Genomic DNA, 20,909 nt, shown 5'->3' with positions numbered 1-20,909 from the left:
CGGACGAGCTACTGGGCCAATGGGACCAACATCTGCATGTACACATGAGTTTGATTAAAGTCTTGATAGAATAAAGCACAAGAACATTATAAAAAAAAACAATAAACAGTGATATGGTCAGAGATTTTACCAATAGCACCCCACTGCTCGCCAGCCGGCAGTACTAAATCCGGATCACCCCGGAAATCCATGCCAACATATGGGTACTCGGCATAAAACATCTCCTGGCGATCGAACCACCTGAAGAAGGTATCAGAGAAGGAAATCTGAGACTGGCCTGCATGTCGAGACATGTGGACAACCCATCTCTGCATGCGTGGTTCGGTAGGAGAAGGTAAGTCAAGTGCAATGTACTGAGGCTACATCAGTGGTATCCTCTCCAAGGCAAAGGTGGTCAAAATAGAACCAAACCCAAAATTCTTCAATCTTCCGGTCTTTACCTTGGTCAGCTGTTCTTTCATCACTAGAAGTACTGCATCACACCAGCTGAACAATTTCGGTTGGAGGCATTCCAAGGCATGCTGCATATGAAGAGAAGCACTACCGGCCATCCTACCAAAAGTAAACAAGATAGCCCTGAGGGGCCTGTCGGTGACATCGCGGATAACGATCTTGCCGTCTTTAGTCGGCTGAGATCCTTCCCTACAATACTGGCGGACATAATCTCTAACAGAATCGCTCCCCCGGACCGAACCTGACAAAGAGATGGGGGAACCTCGCCTCGACAAACCAGTCAAGAAATAGATGTCCACTGCTGTCAAGGGGATGGACTTGCCCCTAATCTGAAAAACTTGGTGGTCGGGATCCCAAGCATCAAACAAATATTGCAGTAGGCTGATCTGCTGTCGCATGCTAGAGATGCGGAAGAACTTCAACAAGCCACAGTTCCTCAGCGCATTCACCGTAACTAGATCATGTAGGGTAATCATATCCTCTTCTTCATGCTCTCATTCTCGCCATGTAAGGGTCATTTTGCTCAAAGATCCCTACAAAACAAACAAGAGAAGGAGTAAGATCCTGATTTTGATGCAAAATAGGCAAAATTTTCATCAAAAACTGTGCAACAAATTCCTCTTTTTCGCCCAACGCACCTACAGAAGTGGATCACCTGCGTTGAATGTCAAACTGCCTTTATACTGGCTGACATTCAGTGCAGGTTTCACTAGGTACAGGGTGCGTTGATCAAAAAACGAGCTCATGAAACCCCAGGTGCTCAGAAAATCAGGAAAAGAGGCACAGAATGAAAAAAGGAAACCATGAAAAGAAAGAGCTAGGGTATAGCTCCTACCTGGTCCAGACGGCGCCGAGAATCGTCCAAAAAATCTCACGAAATCAGCTAACGAAAATCGAGGAGGAAGAGGCACCTCCACAGCTCCAACAAACCAAGTGAAAATGAAATGGTAAAATGAGAGGTAAAAACACTTTTTAATTGCTTTTCATGTAGTTCAAAGTAAAATAATTAGTGTTTCAATCTCATTTTCAAGCAAATATTGTTTATTTCTAACTCGTTTGATGGAGCAGTCGAAGATACAGTACTATCTATTGAAAGAACAAAACTATTTATGGTAAAAATAAAAAAACAAGACCATAATCGAGTAGTTTTAGCACACAGTTCATGCTCGTTAAAAAATAAACGCAATATTCGAGCAGTTTTAGCACACAGTTCATGCTCGTTAAAAAATAAACGCAAGATTCGAGCAGTTTTAGCACACAGTTCATGCTCGTTAAAAAATAAACGCAAGATCCGAGCAGTTTTAGCGCATAGTTCATGCTCGTTAAAAAATAAACATAAGATCGAGCAAATGTTTCCACCCGTGTTTAAGCTCGTTAAAAAATGAACTATTCCGGTAGATAACCGCGGTGAACGTAATATCATCAGCCATTAAAGCCTTGGTCGTGTTTGCCCATCACCTCCACTTTTCCATTGGCCGATCATTCACCTCCATATGATTGTTTACCCATTTTGAGGAACAGCTGCGAAGAGTGATTTCACTAGCCATCCTTGTGACACTGCTGTGATTTGGAAATTCCAAACCTTCCCTGGAATCAGCTGCTACCCCTTTTATCACTCGTTCCTCAAAAGACGAGTCTTCTTTAAGCTCTTTTCATCTGACTCGTAAAATATGAAAAGGTTGCCGAGTTTTGGCCTTCCAGCTCGTTAAAGTGACCGGAAGAGCTATCCCTCCTCTAGATTTTAATCTTTTTGGACCTGAGGGATTATTGCACAAAAAGATCGAGCGCTTGTTTTATTCGGCTCGTTAAAAAGATCAAAAACTCATCCCTTCTGTATTGTTTTATACTTTTTCGGACTTAAGGGATTAGATGACGAAAAAGGACCTTTGGAGTTAACTTTATGTACCTTTTCAGACTCTCTAAAAATGAAAAGGACCGAGTTATCCTTGTTGTTAGACTCGTTAAATGCATTAAATAGCGACAAACTTGTCTTTAGACGAGAACGAGTTTCCCTATCGCTAGGCTCGTTAAAACATAGCGATGGGCTTGCCCGAAGGGCAGGTTATAGAACAAGCATATGTTATCCTCCTCAAGCTTGACAAAAATAAAGAGGTACTGGTCAGCAATGACTTGGGAAAATTTGGGAGAAACTAAAGAAAACTTTGATGGTAGCAAGTCGCTCTTGAACATGACACTTTTCCTCCGTACCACAATCGGGTTGGGTTGTTTCATTCACCGGTCACATCACCATGGTCTCGCCATACCATCCATATTTGGGGTAATGCTACCGATCCATCGCATCAGTGTCGCCATATGTTCAACAGAAGTCGTTCAGAGAAGTCACCTGTGTCCCATCCACTACCATACATTATACTCTTTCATGACCACCACCCTGAATCATATATCACCAGATCGTTTTCACCTCCATCAAAATCATTAGCTTCGTTCCGTGTCATTGATGTGGGATTCATTAAGGCCCTCCTTTGACAGATCGCTTCTTGTCGACATCAGCTCATTATCCAAGAAGTTGATCTAGGAACACCCCCTTCAGTACTTTGAAGCTTGCATGCCTCAATGGCAAGTTTCTCACTTCTGGTGACAGGTATACATCAATGACCTTCGACCGAAAGATTTTGCGTGGTGTTCTACGCCAAGTCCTCTATTCACACCATGTGGATTGTACTGCAGTACCTTGAGGGTCATCATCATTATCAGTGATTCCTCTCGCGCTTGTTAACAGTTTACATCATTGACTGGTAATCAAGCGATGTCTTTCCATGTTCGACTTCAAAGAAATTCTCACATGGATGGACTTGTACTTAGAGTGAAGATCGGACGAGATTGAAGACCCCGGATATAGTTTCATCCATCCGGGCTGCGATATATATTCAGAAGATAAAGACATTGACATGTACAACATTGCAGCAGATAATCATCCTACCAAAAGGATGATGATTTCATCAAAATCATCAGTCTACCATCAGACGATTGTCTGTTCTATGTACAGAAAAATGAATTTATAAAGCTGAGCATGGGAATGCCCGCTTCAGCTAGATCATGAAAAAAGTATGAAAATAATGTATTGTATTGTATTGTATTACAGGTCTCCTCCCAGCAATGAATGAACTTCGGATCCTCCTAATAAAGCATTTCACCCGATAAACGGCCTCATACTTTAGGGGGCAACTGTTATAGACATTTTTGTGCCTTACAGCAATAAGCATGAAATGTCCATAATCCAAGGGATCCAAAGTCCCTAAACATGTTGTTCCTACCCCTAGAGGAACAAGGCCAACAAACCACAGCAATTCACAGAAGTTCTCCACCAGAAGCTGCTCAAAAACAAGTCAATTCAGGATCAATTCAGAAACTCTACTAGTTGCCTGCGTTGAAATGCAGAGTTTACACTGGCTAGTTGCATTGTAACACAGGTAGAAGCACTACCAGAGTGCGCTGAGTGGGAAGTGACAAATGTCAGGGTCTCTTGTGAAAGGTGTCAAGACTGTGGAAGCTTCCAGAATCTTCCTCCATGACACTTGCCTTGATGAGTTCGACTAAGTGATGAGTAAGAGGCTCTTAGCCTCCAAGTGGAAGTAAGAACTGACAGAGAGAGAGGACACTAGTCAGATCACAAGCTGACTCATCTTCACTCCAAACATCTATATATAGATCTCTTCTCCATGGGATCTAGGGGGCTGGAATTTTGTTATTGCAAAGAATTGTTGTTGGTTTGAGACTGGAATCATTGGGTGCTTAATGCTTTGAAGGAAGGTGAAGATAGGAATTTCATTTGCTGGGAAGGAGATGCTGGATTGGACCTCTCTAGGTTGTATCTCCTCCTGAACCTTGTTATTCATCAATAAAGCTATCTTGGTTTCTCCTATATACTGATGTGTCTCTGATGTATGATTGCATTAGTGTATTTGGTTTATTTCTAATCCTGAACTAGTTATGAATGTGAATATCTGTCTTTGTGTAGTGTTCTTCTCTTGTGACCTTGCAGAAACCTATTGAAGCTGGGCGAGCAAGAAGGCAAGTAGCTGTGAACTCCCAAAGAGAAGAGAAACTGGATCGAGGGACAAACGGAAGACACCGGTAAGTCCATCTATCTCTCTTCATTCTCATTTCATAAAGGAAGAATACTAGGATAGCTGTCTTTGTTTGTTGCTAAGGCACTGTCACACCTTAGGTGGATAGGATCGTCCTGCATAGGCATTTTTCCCCACAACAAAGAGGTGGAAAGGAAGGCTGGGTTCCATGCCAGTGAGGAAGAGACCACTTCAGAAGCCTGGGATGTGAGGGTGGCGGTGAAAGCAATGAAGGACGAGGAGCTGGATTAGTTGCTCAGGGATGAGTAATCATTTTAGCTGGGGGGTGATGATGAGCCCCAAATTTGGTAACATTTTGGGCTCATTTTGCCTAACTACCTTTGCTCAATCCTTCATTTTTCATAACTTATGCATCATTTTTTAGTATATTTATGTCATTTGTACGAATGAGGGCAGTCACTATTCCTAGGTGGTTAACACGTGTTCATTTAAGGTTTTTTGACACATGATTGGAACAAAACTGAGCAGATAAGGACAGAAGACAGCCAAGATGGGGTTGAGGATTCGTAGGAGGGTTGTCCACAACATTAAATGACCTTCCTCGGGATCTTCACCCCCAACTCCGAGCTCCAGCAGCCACCACAACCGGATTTAAAGACAGCCAAACAGATTTTGAGGAAGCAGCAGTTCACTCTTAGTTTGGTCAGCCAAGCCCCACTGATTTAGGAGGCCAGCTTGGGGCCTCGAGATGTATAAATAATAGGGCTTTAGCCTTCGAAAAGGACTTTTGAAACCTTGTTACACATTCTGGACTACGAGATGCTAGCTCTGTTTTGCTCTTTTGTAGCCATTATTGGCATTGTTATTTGACTTATGATTATTATCTTTTAATGGAAAGCAGGCAGATTTGAGTTCAGTTCTGAGTTCTTAAAGGAGCCATAGCTCTCGGGGTTGGGCCCAACCTGAGAGCCTAAGGCCTCCTTCCTTTGTATTGTTATCTTTCAGCATTATGGTTTTTATCTACATGCATTTGAAACACAGTTGTTGAATCAGATTTCTTGGTATGGTTAAGTAGGTCATTGGTAGAAGATAGAGTTGCTTTAGATGTTTAGAATAAGTTGAAGAGATTAGAGTTGATAAAGGTCCCAGAAAAGGGTTGCTTGCACACTCATTTTCACCTCTTTCTAGGGGCTGGAATTGCAGACAGTGCTGCCCACCAAAACCATTGGTTTACACGCTCATGCAATCTGTGGTGTAATATTTTCGGTTGTAGAAGTGTCCATGCCTTCAGATCTCTTGAAATGTTTCTTTGTTTCAGTACCATGCATGATTCTCCTTAGAAATAACATTGCTGTTCATTGGTTTTATTAAACAGTTAGAATAGGTTAATAATATTTCGGTTATGTGCAGGACGTGGATGATTTGTTTCGTTTACACTGTGCAGCGCTACTCCCTCACTCTCTTGTGCTTCTAAGTTGTGCCTAGGCCAACTACTCATCTCCCAATTAGACCCCTTGTCTCTCAACTATTCTATTACCCTCGTTATTCTACCTTCTTCTACCTTCCATTCCCTCTGCCCTCTTCAAGACAACCTAGCTTTGCACACCCCCTCTTCATCTCATCTCTCTGTCCCTAAGTCATTACAAACCCCTCTCCTACCTCCCTATCCACCCATGCAGCCTCTTCCACTCACCCATCACCCAAAAATCCGATTGTAGAACATCCTGTAGGAGTTACTGAACATCCTGTAGAAGTTCTGAAACATCCTGTAGAACCCCTGCAGATTTCCTGTAGAAGCTCATAAGAACGGTTTCTTGGGAGCCAAACTTTACGGGACTCTCTGGAAGGGTGTTAGGGACCCCTTAGACCCTCTCTGAACTTTCCCAACCTTTTTCAAACCTTCCACCTCCTTGATCCACCTCTGCACAGCAAAAAGCTAGTTAAAAGCACATGCATGATAATTCTAATAATTGGAACAAAAATACAAAAAGTGTTTTCTTCAGATAGAGGTAGTCTAAACACCTGCATTTCACCTTCATAGAATTAATGGCATCGCTTTTAGTAGCTTACATCCCCACCTTTGCATCAGTAAGACTAGCTGGTAGAATTAGGGTTTGCTAGGGTTTGCGTTTCTTGTTGGCTTTCAGTTCCTTTTTTGAAAATAGATTAGCTTCTTTTGATATTAGCTTTTGCCCATCAGTTCAAAAGCTTCTTCTAAGAGCTCATAGAAGTTGGCTTGAGCCCCCAGCGGACTTGTGCCAGCTGACCAAGTGACGGCTGCGACAAGAGCTAGTACTTGCGCATACAGCACCGTCGCTTCCAAGTTTGTTACGAACTACCGGGTTGATAAAATTAGAGAAGGAAGCTCCAGGAGTTGTAGCATTATTGCTACAATACTGGAGCCCACCAATCACCCAGCCACAAGTCGGGTGGGTGTGGGTGGCTGGTGCCTGAGCGATTCCCAAAATCACCTAGCCACCAACCAGCCGGGCAGGCGGGGTGGCGCGAATCACCCAGCCACCAGCCGGGCCGGCGGGCGGGCCGCTGGGGTGGTGCCACCTTGGTGGCCCACCCGCCCGCCCGGCTAGTGGCTGGGCGATTCCGGGAATCACCCAACCACCAGCTGAGCGGGCGGGCAGGCCGCCGGGGTGGCACAGCTTGGGTTGGCACCACGCCGACGGCCCGCCTGCCCACCTGGCTGGTGGCTTGGCGATTTCGGGAATTGCCCGGCCACTTGCCGCTTGCCCGACTGGTGGATGGGTGATTCCGGGAATCACCCAGCCACTGGGCGGGCGGGCCGCTCGGGTGGCGCGGCCTAGGCTGGCGCCACACCGGTTGCCCGCCAGTCTGCGCGGCTGGTGGCTGGTGGATTTCGGGAATCACCGAGTCACAAGCCGTGCCACTCCGGCGGCTTGCCCGCCCGCCCAGCTAGTGGTTGGTCGATTCTCGGAATTGACCAGCCACCAACCGGGTGGGCAAGCTAGCCGCCGGGGTGGCGCGGCTGGGCTGGCGCCACCCCAGCGGTCCGCCCGCCCACCTGGCTGGTGGCTGGGCAATTCCTGGAATCTTTTTTCTTTTGTATCTAGCATGTTATGGTTGAAAACATGTTGAATTTATACTTAGGAAAGAAAAATGATATCTTACCAAAAACATTAATGTGTTTTTCTCCTCATAAACAACTTTGTTTGGCACATAAAAATTTGGTTTTACTAGCATTTTTTAAAATTTTTGATAATTGACCCTAAAAAAAAGTCATTGTTCCAGTATCATCACTTTCGTTTTTAAGCTATATTTTGCATGAAAATTTCATAGTAAATTTCGTAGTCACTGCCATTTTTAAAACATGTTCAAAATTGACCCCTAAAAAATAAAATCATCGTTCCAGTATACACACTTTTCATTTTTAGCACTGTTTTTGATGTTTTTTCGGGGTTTTTTGGCCAGAGTTCCCGTTTTGAGTTTATAGTTCCCGTTTCAAAGTTTACATTGTTCATAGTTTAGAGGATGTATCCGTCACATCTCTTCTCAGAGATAAGCTACCAGTGCCCGAGCTAGTTTATTTCCATTCTATTTGTAAGCATATTTTCGTGTTTTGATATTAATGAAATGAAGTGTTATTTCTACTACATCTCTGTATTTATAGTTATATCTATATTTTGTTCCATTCATGTTTATGTTCGGATCAGTGGTATCAAAGCAGTCTTCTCTTTCTCTTATTTTCTTTGCATGTACCCAATGAGGTTAGGGTATAAGGAGTTAGGGGTCGAACTAGTTTAACCTTTGCAAGACTAGCTTTGCAACCTCAAGGAACCCTCGTGGAAGAAGAAAATATAGATGAGGGAGCAGGAGATCCTTTCAAAATACTCCTCGAGGAAGCCCTCGAGTGACAGAGGAACACGATGATAGATAATTTTGCCTAGATTCTTCGATGACTACCAACAGGCGATGCATCTTCATCCAGAAGCCACTTTGGATCACCACTCCTTTTAAGGTACAAGTTAACTTCAATATTATGATATTTGAGGACCAGATAGAAGAAAACACTATAGATAAACGGTTAAATCTATTGGAAGGATATTTTTCAGTTCATGACTTTTCCAATTGGGAAATGATTACTTTTTCACTTCTCAAAGCTTCCCCACATGTCAAGGACTGGTGGGAAACCTACTGTGAACAAAAGGGCGAGATGGAACCGTCGTTGTTTTCAGCCACACCCACTTGAGATTCTTTATGTTATGAAACCAACTCACAAAATATATAAAAGATAGATCAACACCTTAGAAATCACCCTCTTCGAGGGGGAAACCTCCTTTACATTACACAAACGAACAATTCTTGGATGATACAAATGAAAAAACCTCCTTTCTATATATAGGAGTCTAAGGGGTCACAATATAATCAAATCTGACATAACAATAATAATATAAGGGAACAACAATAACAATAGTGGGCTTCTATGGGGCACAATGGGGACAATAGGGGCACAACAATAACAATAAGAGCTACAATGATGATAGTAATGGGGGAATCACTAGTATTATAGGGACCTAACATGCCCCTCTCCTTAAAAAAAATGTTGTCCTCAATGATTAAGTAGTTATGGATGGTTCTATATAAAATTCTCATCCTTCCATGTGGAATCGTCAGTGGGTAAGTTCTTCCACTTGACGAGATACTCCGAAATTGGTCGATTTCGTAGGTGTCGAGTTCTTGTTTCTGTGACTGATTCAGGTTCCAATATGATTTTTCCTTCCTCGTCAAGCTCTCGCAATATTGTTTGAACTGGAAGCTTGTCAACAATAACTATCTTTAAGCATGAAACATGGAAAACTGGGTGCACTCAGGAAGCTACAAGAAGCTCCAATTTGTATTCCATAGTACCAATCTTTTGAAACACCTTATACGGACCATAATAATTTGGTGATAATTTATTATCCTTCTTAGCTTGCTTGAGGGACATTGGTTTATATGGTTTTAGCCGTAGAAATACCCAATCACCTACATCAAAAACTCTTTCACTGCGATGTTGATATGCCTGTTGTTTCATTCTATTATGTGCCAAAGTTAGGCTACCCTTTAAGAGTTGGAGAACTTGTTGTTAATGCTCGATGTGATCTTCCACTGCTTGAACCTTAGAATTTTCTCGTAAATATGATGTGATGGACTGTGGGTGATGTCCATAAAGTGCCATGGGGTCGTTTTTGCTGTAGTATGGAAGGAAGTGTTATACCACCATTCAGCTAGAGGCAACCATTTGACCCATTGTGTCTGTTTATAAGATACAAAGAAATGAAGATATCCTTCCAAACATTTGTTTATTATCTCAATTTTCCCATCAGATTGAGGATGATAAGATGAGCTATGAGCTAACTGAGTACCAAGACAAGAAAATAATTCTGTCCAAAAATTTCCAGTGAAAATGGGATCTTTGTCGCCTACAATAATCCTTGGGTTTCCATGTACACTTTGAATTGTTTCCATAAATGCAGTAGAAATTGTACTGGATTTAAATGGATGAGGTAGCATAAAAGTGTGCATACATGGTAAGTCTTTCAACTACCACCATGATGACTCTCTTTCCTTCGGACTTGGGTAAACCTGTGATAAAATCCATTGAAACCTCCTCCCAACATTGACCTGGAATGGATAAAGGTTGTAATAGACCCGAGGTCTTAGTTGCTTCAAATTTATTTGGTTGGAAAACAAAACATTCTGCCAAAAACTTTTGAATATTATATTCAAGTCCATCCCAAAAAAGTTCTTTCTTATCCCTATGGTAAGTCTTTAAAAATCCCGAGTGCCCTCCTAAGGGAGCGGTGTGCAATTCCATAAGAATATTTTGTTTGAGTTGGGAATTTTGACATGGGTATAAGCGATATTTGTACCATAATGAATAATTTTTCCAACTAAATGTATTAGATTTACTACGATCTTGTTGTAACTTTTGAATGTGTGGCCACACTTCTTTGTCATTCTTCCATTCATCCCTTGCTTTGTTTATCCAATCTGATTGGATACTAGAAATGGCAGAAAGAAGTGCTTCCACATCCTAATCCTTTCTTGAGAGTGCATCTGTCACAACATTTTTCTTCCCTTTTTTGTAGATGATTTCAAAGTCATAACCCAACATCTTTGTGACCCATTTTTTCTTCTCTTATAAAGATAATCTTTGTTCTAAAAAGTATTTAAGACTATCATGATCCGTTTTTACCTTGAAGTGTCTTCCCATTAGGTAGGGTCTCCATTTCTTAAGTGGATGTAATATTGCCAATATTTCCTTCTCATAAATAGCTTGGTGTATATAATTTCTTTTGATTGGATGAATTTCAAAAGCAATGGGTCTTTCTTCTTGCATTAAAACAACACCAATTCCATTTCCTGAGGCATCACATTCCATAATAAAGGTTTTTGTGAAGTCCGGTGTAGCTAAGACCAATGCTTGGCCCATTGCCTCTTTAACACATTCAAAGGCCTTCGTTGCTTATGGAGTCCATAAAAATGCATCTTTCTTCAATAATGTTGTTAAAGGTGCTGCTATTCTCCCATAATTCTTAAAAAACTTGCGATAATACCCTGTCAATCTGAGAAATCCTCATAGATGCTTTATGGATGTGGGGATTTTCCATTCCTTAATGAGTTTAATTTCACTATGGGTGTACCTTAACACCTTCATGAGATACAATATGACCCAGATATTCCACCTCTTGTTCTCCAAAGAAACATTTGGAATTTTTTTCATATAATTGTTGCTCCTCCAATAGTTTGAGCACCTTGTCAACATGTTGAACATGATCATTCCAAGACTTGTTATAGATTACTATATCATAAAAAATACTAACACAAATTTTCTAATGAAGGGTTTGAAAATGGAATTCATCAAACTTTGAAATGTAGAAGGTGCATCTGTAAGGCCAAAAGGCATGACCAAAAATTCATAATGACCCTCATGAATTCTAAATGTTGTTTTTGGAATGTATTCAACCTTCATTATGATTTGATGATATCCTGAATGAAGATCCAACTTGGTGAAGTAAATTGATCCATGCAATACATCCAATAGTTCATCAATGATAGGAATGGGAAATTTATCTTTAATAGTGAGCTTGTTGAGCTCCATATAATCCGGACACATGCGCCATGATCCATCCTTCTTGTGCACCAATACTACTAGAGCAGAGAAAAAGCTTTGACTAGGTTGAATTATACCATCCTCTAGCATTTCTGCAACCATACGTTCAATTTCACTCTTTTGGGCATAGGGATATCTGTAAAGCCTGATGTTTGGAGGAAAACTTCCTGGAATCAAATGAATAGAATTATGATGATCATGAATAGGTGGGTGACCTTTGAGAGTCTCAAATACCTTGGAATGATCATCTAAGACTTTTTGGAGATATGGAGAAATAGATGATTTTGATGTGGGAACCTCTAGAGAACATAATTGTGCAATTACGCCTCATTGTTATTTCTTTAGAAGCTTTTCTATTCCATTAGAGCTGATTATCTTTCCTGGTTTCCCTACGATACCTCTTAATTCAAATTCCTTTCCTTTTGAAGAAAATTTCATGAAAATTTCTTGAAAATTAAAAGCTATTGTAGCCATTGGAATCCTAGTACAACATCAACACCACCCATTGGAATGGAAAGCATTGGGCTATTCAATACATATTCTCCCATGGATAGCTTGATATTATGGCACTTTCCAGAGCAATTTATGGTTCCTCCACCTGCAACCACCAATTGAAAATCTAGTTCTGGATATAGGAAGCAATTCAATTCCTTAGTTATCTTACAATGAATAAAATTATGGGTACTGCCCGAATCAATCAAAACTATTACATTTTTCTTCTTGATATGTCCTTCTATCTTGATAGTTTGAGTGGTAATTTTAGTCAATGCATTACAATATATGGTCAGATTCATTTCTTCTTTCTCTAGGGTTTGTTCCTGGTATATATCCTCTTCTTTTGTCGTTTCTTGTTCCTTTTCTTCCTCCTCTTCACAATCTATGTAAAATAATCTCTTCTCAGCACACTTATGACCTTTAGTGTATTTTCTATCACAACTGTAACAAAGCCCTTTTGCTCTTTTTTCTTCCAATTGTTGGGGTGTCAACCTTGTAGGTTGTGAAAGGCTAGGTGAGTGGTAGGCTTCCTTGTTGCCATAATTTTGCTTTCCATTTTTCTTTCCAACCTGAATGCCTTCTTCAATGAGTCAGGTTCCCAAAGGCGAACCTCATGTTGGATGTTATACTTTAAACTCCCTATGAACACATCAATCTTATGCTCCTTTGGAATATCTTTTACCCTTATATTCAATTTTTGGAAGTCCTCAATGTGCTCCATCATTGAACCCTTTTGTTTGAGGTTTATCAATTGGCTAAAAAAAGTGTTTATTTTTGTATCCTCATAATGTGCTATCATTTCTTCCGTAAAAATTGCCCAAGTGACAATTTTTTTACAAGAGTGAAGCCATCGATACCATACAAACCGATTTGGTTCCAAATATAAAGTTGCAATGCGTACCTTTTGTGTGTTTTGCACATTATGGAGATTGAAATATTGCTCCATCTGTAGTATCCATGTTATGGGATCCTTGCCATCAAACTTCCTCATATCGATCTTTAGCATGTGGTGGGTATTTGTTCCAACATTACAGTATATGAAATCATGATTAACATTTCTTTTGTTCTCATCATTAGTTTCCTCTACTACCTTTTCACCATTAAGAAGCCTTTCTTGTATCAACTTTGTCAAAACTTCCTTCAAACCTTCCATGTCTTTCTTCAAATATTCCATGTTGTCATTCTTCAAATCATGATTAACATTTATTTTGTTCTCATTATGATTTTCCTCTACTACCTTTTCGCCATTAGGAAGCCTTTCTTGTAACAACTTTGCCAAACCTTCCTCTCAACCTTCCATGTCTTTCTTCCAGTCTTCAATGTTCGCTTTCATACCATACATCTTAGCTTCCATTCCATCCATCTTAACTTCCACTCCATTCATCTTATCTTCCACGCCATTTATCTTAGCTTCCACCCCTCTCTTTAGACCATCAATCTTAGCTTCTGTTACCTTTTGTGAGAGTGAAATTTTTTGCACTTTGTCTCGTAATTTTGATATATCACGTTGCATTTCTTCCTCTTCTTCATGAGTCATGCTAGAGCTTTCAGGTTTCTTACTAGGTGTTTCCATTTTCTTTCTTCGGGGCATCAATTAATGATAATTATGCTTCACTATTCCATTTGAACTTCAAACTAATTTTTCAATCCAGACTTATGCAAAATTTAAAAATACTACACACTTTTTTTTTCTCTTTATAGAAGCTCGATATTGAATTTGTTGTATCTCTGTAATTTTGGATCTCCAAGGTTTGTCATTTCTTCCTATGGTAGCCCTTTTGGTCCTCTTTCGAATGCCACCAGTATCAAAATTGGATTCTCCAAGAAAGAGTTATGCCCAATCTCCTAATCTGACCTGATTATATAATTTTCTAGTAGAGCGAACTAGTACGACGTGCCAAGTGTCAACCTTTTGACCTTCGGATCTGAAAATGATACACAGAAAACTAAATTTTGTCCTCTTTCCGTAACTTCTTATGAAATTTCAATCTAATGCTCAGAGAGAAAGTTATGACGATTTTACCAAGGTCACCTGTTTGGAATGTAATTCAGGGATCTGCAAAAACCCTAACTTCCTCAGATCATATCTCCACAAATATAGCAAGACAAGATCTCAAATTTGGAACCGAGATTCAAAGTGATTTCGGCTCAAATGGTTTTTTTTTTAGCTTCTGAAACTTCGTATAGAAAAAGTTATAGTGAAAATTCCACGATGAGCTGTTTGGAGCAGCGAAACTCTAGAATCCAAAGCTTTGATACCAAATGTTATCAAACTAGCTCACAAAAGATAGAAAAGATATATCAACGCCTTAGAAATCAACCTCTTCGAGGGGGAATTCTTCTTTACATTACACAAAATGAAAAATTATTGGATGATATGAATGACAAAACCTCCTTTCTATATATAGGAGTCTAAGGGGTCACAATATAATCAAAGCCAACATAACAATAATAATAGAAGGGAACAACAATAATAATAGTGGGCTTCTATGGGGCACAATGGGGACAATAGGGGCACAACAATAACAATAAGGGCTATAATGACAATAGTAATGGGGGAATCACTAGTATTATAGGGACCTAACACATTTTGAGACGCCATCAAGGAATAATATTACCCTGTCGGGAGTTATGAAGATAAATACATCAAGTGGACCATGCTATGGCAGGGAAGGGACCAAGATGTGCCAGAGTTCACAAATTTTTTCAATACTCTTTGTACAATGCTGGGTATCAAGGATTTCGAGTGGTATTTGGTACTCAAGTACCACAAATTTCTACATAAGTACATCCAAGATGACATGAAGTTCCTGGACATCTACTCGCTTAGCACGACGTACCAATACAATGTCAAGATTGAGAAAAAATTTAAATAGAAGAAGATAAGCTTTGGATATATGAATCTAACGCAAGGAAAATGCACCCCCAAAACACAGAGAAAAGGACAAATCCAAGGCAGGGCAACCCAGGACAACCTGCCAAAGCCGCAAGAAAAGAACAATGCCACGAAGACAGAAGGACACATGAAAATGGTGTGAGTTCCATAAGAGCTCCACTCACAACACAAGTGAGTGTCAAACAAGCAGTCACTGGTGGCCGAGTTGAAGGATTTTGAATCAGATGCATGTTCTGACTCTGAGTCAGAAATTGACAAGGGGAATGACAAAGGGAAGAAGATCATTGACACAGAGCCCAGTGCCACCGTGGCCACTACCAAGATCCAAAACAATGAGCATGAAGATCCAGAGGAGGGGGAACGCCTCTTTCACACACAAATGTGGGTGAAGGGTTCTCCATTGCAGTTAATTTTCAAAAGTCGGAGCCAAAAGAACCTTATTTCATCAGAGTTCGTGAAGTGGCTAGGCCTCCCGACTACAACACGTCCACAGTTGTACACCATCGGGTGGCTTCAACAAATACAAGATCTTCACATCAGCCAACAGTGTCACCTTCCTTATAGCATCAAGTCGTTCATAGATGAGGTACTATGTGATGTTTCTCCTCTTGAAGTTTGTATTGTATTATTAGGAAAACCATACTTGTGGAAGCGACATGCTGTATATGAGTCTAAATATCGCTATGTTATTATTACTTTGGGAAATAATTTGTACAAGATACCGGAGGTAGCCCTGCCTTTTGCCATCTCTTTGATCACTGCAAAGAAATGCAGTAAGATCATTTCCCAGACTAGGAATTTATTTCTCCTTTTGATTCTCCATCAAGCCAAGAAGAATTTTATGTCTTCCAGACAAGGCTCCTCCGCACAACAGTAGTAGATGGATAAGGTCATAGATGAGTATATGAACATTTTTGCCTCACCTATAGGGGTACCTCTATACTGTCAGGTCAAGCCCTCCATCAATTTGACCATGGGTGCATTTCTACTCAATGGAATGATATATCAATGCTCTATTATGGAAATTGATGAGATCAAGAGGAGGATTCAGGAGTTGTTGTAGAAAGGGCACATCTGGCCAAGCTCATCACCCTCTGGGAGATTGATTATATTGGTATAGAAGAAGGATGAGATCTGGAGACTCCATATTGACTATTAGACATTGAACAAGATCAATGTCCGGAATAGGTACCCAATCCCATAGATTAATGAACTTCTGGACTAGCTCAAGGGGGCCAAATATTTCAGCAAGATAGACTTAAAGTCTAGTTATCACCGAGTGTCTATCGAACCCTCCGATGTGTGGAAAATTGGCTTCAAATCTAATGAGGGCCTTTTTGAATGGTTGTTCATGCCTTTCAAGTTGACGAATTGTTACACAACATTTTTTCACTATCTTTGTACTCCCCGTTCCTTGATCCTAGAGGACCTATATAGTGAACCCTACATGATTTCCCTTCATGAATAAATTCCCATTATGTTCCTCTTAATGAACAAAAAAATTCTCTTTTGCATCATTTCCCAAAAATCTTCTATTTTTCCCAGTTTACAAGACTAGCGCTAATGACCTTGTTCTCCTCGCACCAATATGCAGGGATTAACACTATCCCTAGCACCAACCAGGGTGACTGAGCTTTGTTCCAGTTGCACCAATCCTATTTTGATTTTTTTTTTTAAATAAGGAGCCGAAGCTTCCAGCTCTAGAAGCTTCATAACGGAAGTCTGGTAAATGGTTGAGCCAGATGGAGTCGAGGATGTCAGTTTGGGCTCCTTTCCCCTATTAGGATGGAACTACCTCAAGAGATAAGACCTTCTCCCATGAGAAGAGGAACCATCTCCCATTCATTCATGATATATAAACCTCCATTTTTCCTAAGCACAAGCTAGTGTTAAGTGTTAATGTTGGTGTGCTAGTGCTAATTAAGTTTAGAGTGATTAGCAAGTTATCCATAGTTGTAGCTCTCTATTTGTGTGTGAGAGAGAAGTGTGAATTTGGTTTAGTGTGAAGACTAAAGGGAAGAGCCTTCAAACTATGATTGTTGAGGCCATCATGGAATGCTAACGGAAGTGTGTGGGAACCTGGTTTTGTCGGACGAGAACAACAACATCAAGACAATTATTGTAATCTCGTCTTGATTTAATGTATATGAAACTATCGATTGATTTCCTACATAATGTGTCATCTCACATGTTTATGGCTTAATTCTTCTTGACTTGTTAAGTAGGTTGAATTACAATTTTTCTATTGTCACGGTTGTTGTTATTGTTTACCTGTTTCAGGTGTTTGAAGAAGGAAACGAGAGATAGATGGAGCGAGCAAGTAAGGCCATCACTAAACGAGATAGGCACACTAAGAGGTAGGCCCTATTAATTCGTTCTAACCTAAGGAAATATTCCATATAATGTCTCCGTGTTGGCTAAACCCATTGTCGGACTAGAGGAATTGTTTGTGTCCACACTTAGAATTTTACTTCACCACAAATTGGCGACTCTGCTGGGGAATCTAATCCTTCTGTTTGTTTGCTTGGAATTTCATGGTTTTGTGTGAACTTTTCTAGTTTCGTCATTTCCCTTTAGTTCTGTTTACTTTTCTTTGGTTACTACTTTGGGTTTGAAATTCATAGTAGCAAGTTTGGTCCCAACTTTTGAATTTTTATTTTTTTTGTCTTTGCATCCTCACTCAACATGCTTATTTCGCTGACAGTCGTGTCGATTAGTGCGATACGCTGAGAAACAGTCGCGCCTTTTGTCAATTAGGTAGTCACGCCGATGCCTATAAGTGAAGATTAGGGTTCACCCTAGATCTTGGATAGTGTGTTTTACTCTCATGATTTCTACCCTGTAAGTTGTTTAGACCGTCTTCTCCCTGACTAGAAAGCTGCTTTTCAATTGGTTTATTTTCTTGTTGATTTGCCATCTTTTCGCTTGATTTCTTGGGTCATTGGATGGTTAGTGGAACTATCCATTCAGCTGATTATGAACTCAGTGAGTCAAGTTGTTGGTGCATTTACTCCTTTAATTTCATTTATGGTCCTTCTACAACTTTGGCCTCCATTACACAAGTTTGAAAAGTTTTTGTTTCCTTGTCTAAATGTCTCTTTTTCGACATAGATCACATTGCTTGTCTTGTTTTTGTAAAGTCATTGTGTCATTAGTTTGAAAGATATTCTCTTTTCTTGTTTTTCATTTTCTTGAGAATCGATTGTCTCGAAACTTTTTCATTGAAGTGTTTTATGAGAATTTCATTTTGTCATTTCATGAAAAGTATAAAATTCTAGTTTGATGCATCAATATGTTACAGTAGTTAGCATCATTGAAGACTAGGATTACATTGGCATTTGAAAAGAAAAAAGAATTCTCTTTTCTTTTGAAAGGACTGTTCAAGTGTACTTAGGAAATTAGGAATTGGAATGCATTTTTCATTAGTTTATTTTCTCGAAAAGTGAAGTAGTGAAAACTAATTTTTCTTTTGGTTTCTTGGTTGTTTGAATTTGATTGTGTTTTCTACCCTCTCAAGTGTAGAAAATCATCGAATTAAAAGGGTCTTGTCTCATTTAGCTGCATTTAGGGATTTTTCAAGTCACATTGCTAAGGCCTGAAAACCGAGACATAATTCAAGATAAACATTAAAATGAACTCAATTAACTTAAGGCACATTTGAAACCTAACAATCACACCTAGAAGGTCTAGGCTATATACGTGTTCTGGCGTATTTAAACCTAGTAGCTGTTGTTAGCTTCGGCACTAGACAGTGCTAGTAAATATTTGTGCTCCCCATACCATCAAGTATATAATGGGAGATCCCTCTAGGCTGCAATCCTTTATCCATAGGAACCCGAGTCTGACGCCTTGTAAATGTGATACACCGAACACAACATTTGGGGAGATTTCCTGCCCGTACTTCTTGGTTCACCAGGAGATATTCTGCAGTTCACGGTTGCCTAGTAATCCTTTTTTCCTAGATCATCTAGAGTAGTAATTTGATCTTTTTAACTCATTAAATTTAAAATATCATTCGAGTGCTTGTCCTTTTGAGCTCGTTTCCAATCAAAAGTGATAGATTCATCTTTGTTTCTTTCTCAACTCTTAAAACATGAAAGAGCACCAATTTATTTATGTGTCTTAAAAATTGATTGCCCATGATCTTATAACATCCTGTTAGTCTTTTCTAGACCAAATCGTGAGTTTTCCCTAAAGTACATTTTAAAGCCTTGAAATTTATCTCTCTTTTCCTATTAACTAAGACAAGTTCATCGTGGCTGAATCATCTGGTTCACCAAGTTCCTCTTCCTCTCCTCCGTCTGAAAGATTGTCTAAGGAGCCTTTTCCTGAATTACTAGAGTCACTCGAGGACCAAGGTGTTGAACTCGGAATCATTCTGAGAATTCAACCTTTGTCATCTCATCCTCCACCTACTTCAGATACTGGGTCACCTACTGATATTGGTCCAGAATCTCTGGATAATCCCGTCCAGACTCTTGAGAGTTCACCGACTATCGATGGTCATCTTAGACTGGTTATATACCCTCTGAATCCTTTGTTCGACCTTGTTTTGATATCACCAAAGCATCCGTACATTCTGTACAATCAGCCGGGTGTTCCTTTGGAATTATCCCCTCATACATCTTCAGTCATCCATCATCATTTCTTCCTAGCTATAGAACCCGAAGGTGAAACTCCAGTTACCTCTATGGATCAATCAAAAGTTTCTACTCCACACACTGTCAAAGAGGAAGAAAATAAATTTTCTCCTAAATGTTTCCCCTATATGGGGATCATTCCCATCAGTGTGTATCAGGATTTTCTTCCTAACTAAGTGACTTTAGCACAATTGGTCTCAGGTACACCTAGTACCTCATCACTTTATCATAACCCTGTTTGGGCGTATAGCGCCATACCTACTACAGATCCGTTCATTGCGAACCTAACTTCCCAATAGGCCGTTACCTCAGTCCCTGTGCAACCCACTATTCTAAAACCTCTTGTCTTGTCCGTCCCAATCACTCGTCTGGTTCAAGCCAACGGTCTCGAAGAATGTTACTCTCAGTTCTACGATCCCTCCATTGAGTGGACAAGTTGTGCCACCACCTGGGGGGAATAATATGAGCGTTTCTATGGTGTCAGGCACCACCAATGTGAGTAGCTCACAGGCTCACATGGTTGGCATGAACCAGCCTTCTTTTGGCATTATCCAAAATCCCGTTGGTCCATCTGGGTAAAACAAGTTCCAGTATCAGTAGCCTTATGAGGCTTAGGTTCAGTACCAAGCTCCTTACCTTCCATATGGTTCTCAAGGAATGGTTAATCTGCCTTACGTCCTTCAGTATGGGCAGTTTGTTCAACCTGGCCCATCCACTTTTCAAGGTGGCTATGGCTAGTTTCAGTTCGGAATTTTTTCGGGAACTGTTCAAGTACCCTTGCAGCAGTAAGGACAACCTCTATAGCAACAATGAAAACCTTTGTTGCAGCAAGGGCCATCCACGTAACAACAAGGGTAGATGATACCTTAGTAAGGTCAACTGCAACAACCGCAAGGGAAACCCCTGCAACAATTGCAAAAAACCATGTAGCAACAGATGTAGTATGCTCCGCAAACCTTCCAACCTATGTCTTCGCAAGGCCAACCTCTGCAGTGGCAGAGATCCTTTTCCGCCGCAAGGTCAACCCTTGCAACAACAGAGCCAACCTGGGCAACAACAAACCTTATATACATATCAACAGGGTCAACCCTTGCAAGGATAAGGCTAGGGTCAAGTCCTACAGCAGCAGGCCCAAAATCATAATGTCCTGCGGCAATAGGTACAAAATAATTTTGTCCAAGGGCAGCGGGTCTAGAATCCCTATGTGTAAGGACAACAAGTGCACAATCCTTATGTCAAAGGATAAC

The sequence above is a fragment of the Pinus tabuliformis genome, chromosome 2_2 (genome assembly GCF_031772625.1).
Source record: "Pinus tabuliformis cultivar Carrire ecotype Pingquan chromosome 2_2, CPIR1, whole genome shotgun sequence".
Taxonomy (NCBI): domain Eukaryota; kingdom Viridiplantae; phylum Streptophyta; class Pinopsida; order Pinales; family Pinaceae; genus Pinus; species Pinus tabuliformis.
The sequence above is the reverse complement of the archived record's forward strand: the minus strand, read 5'-3'. Positions refer to the sequence as shown.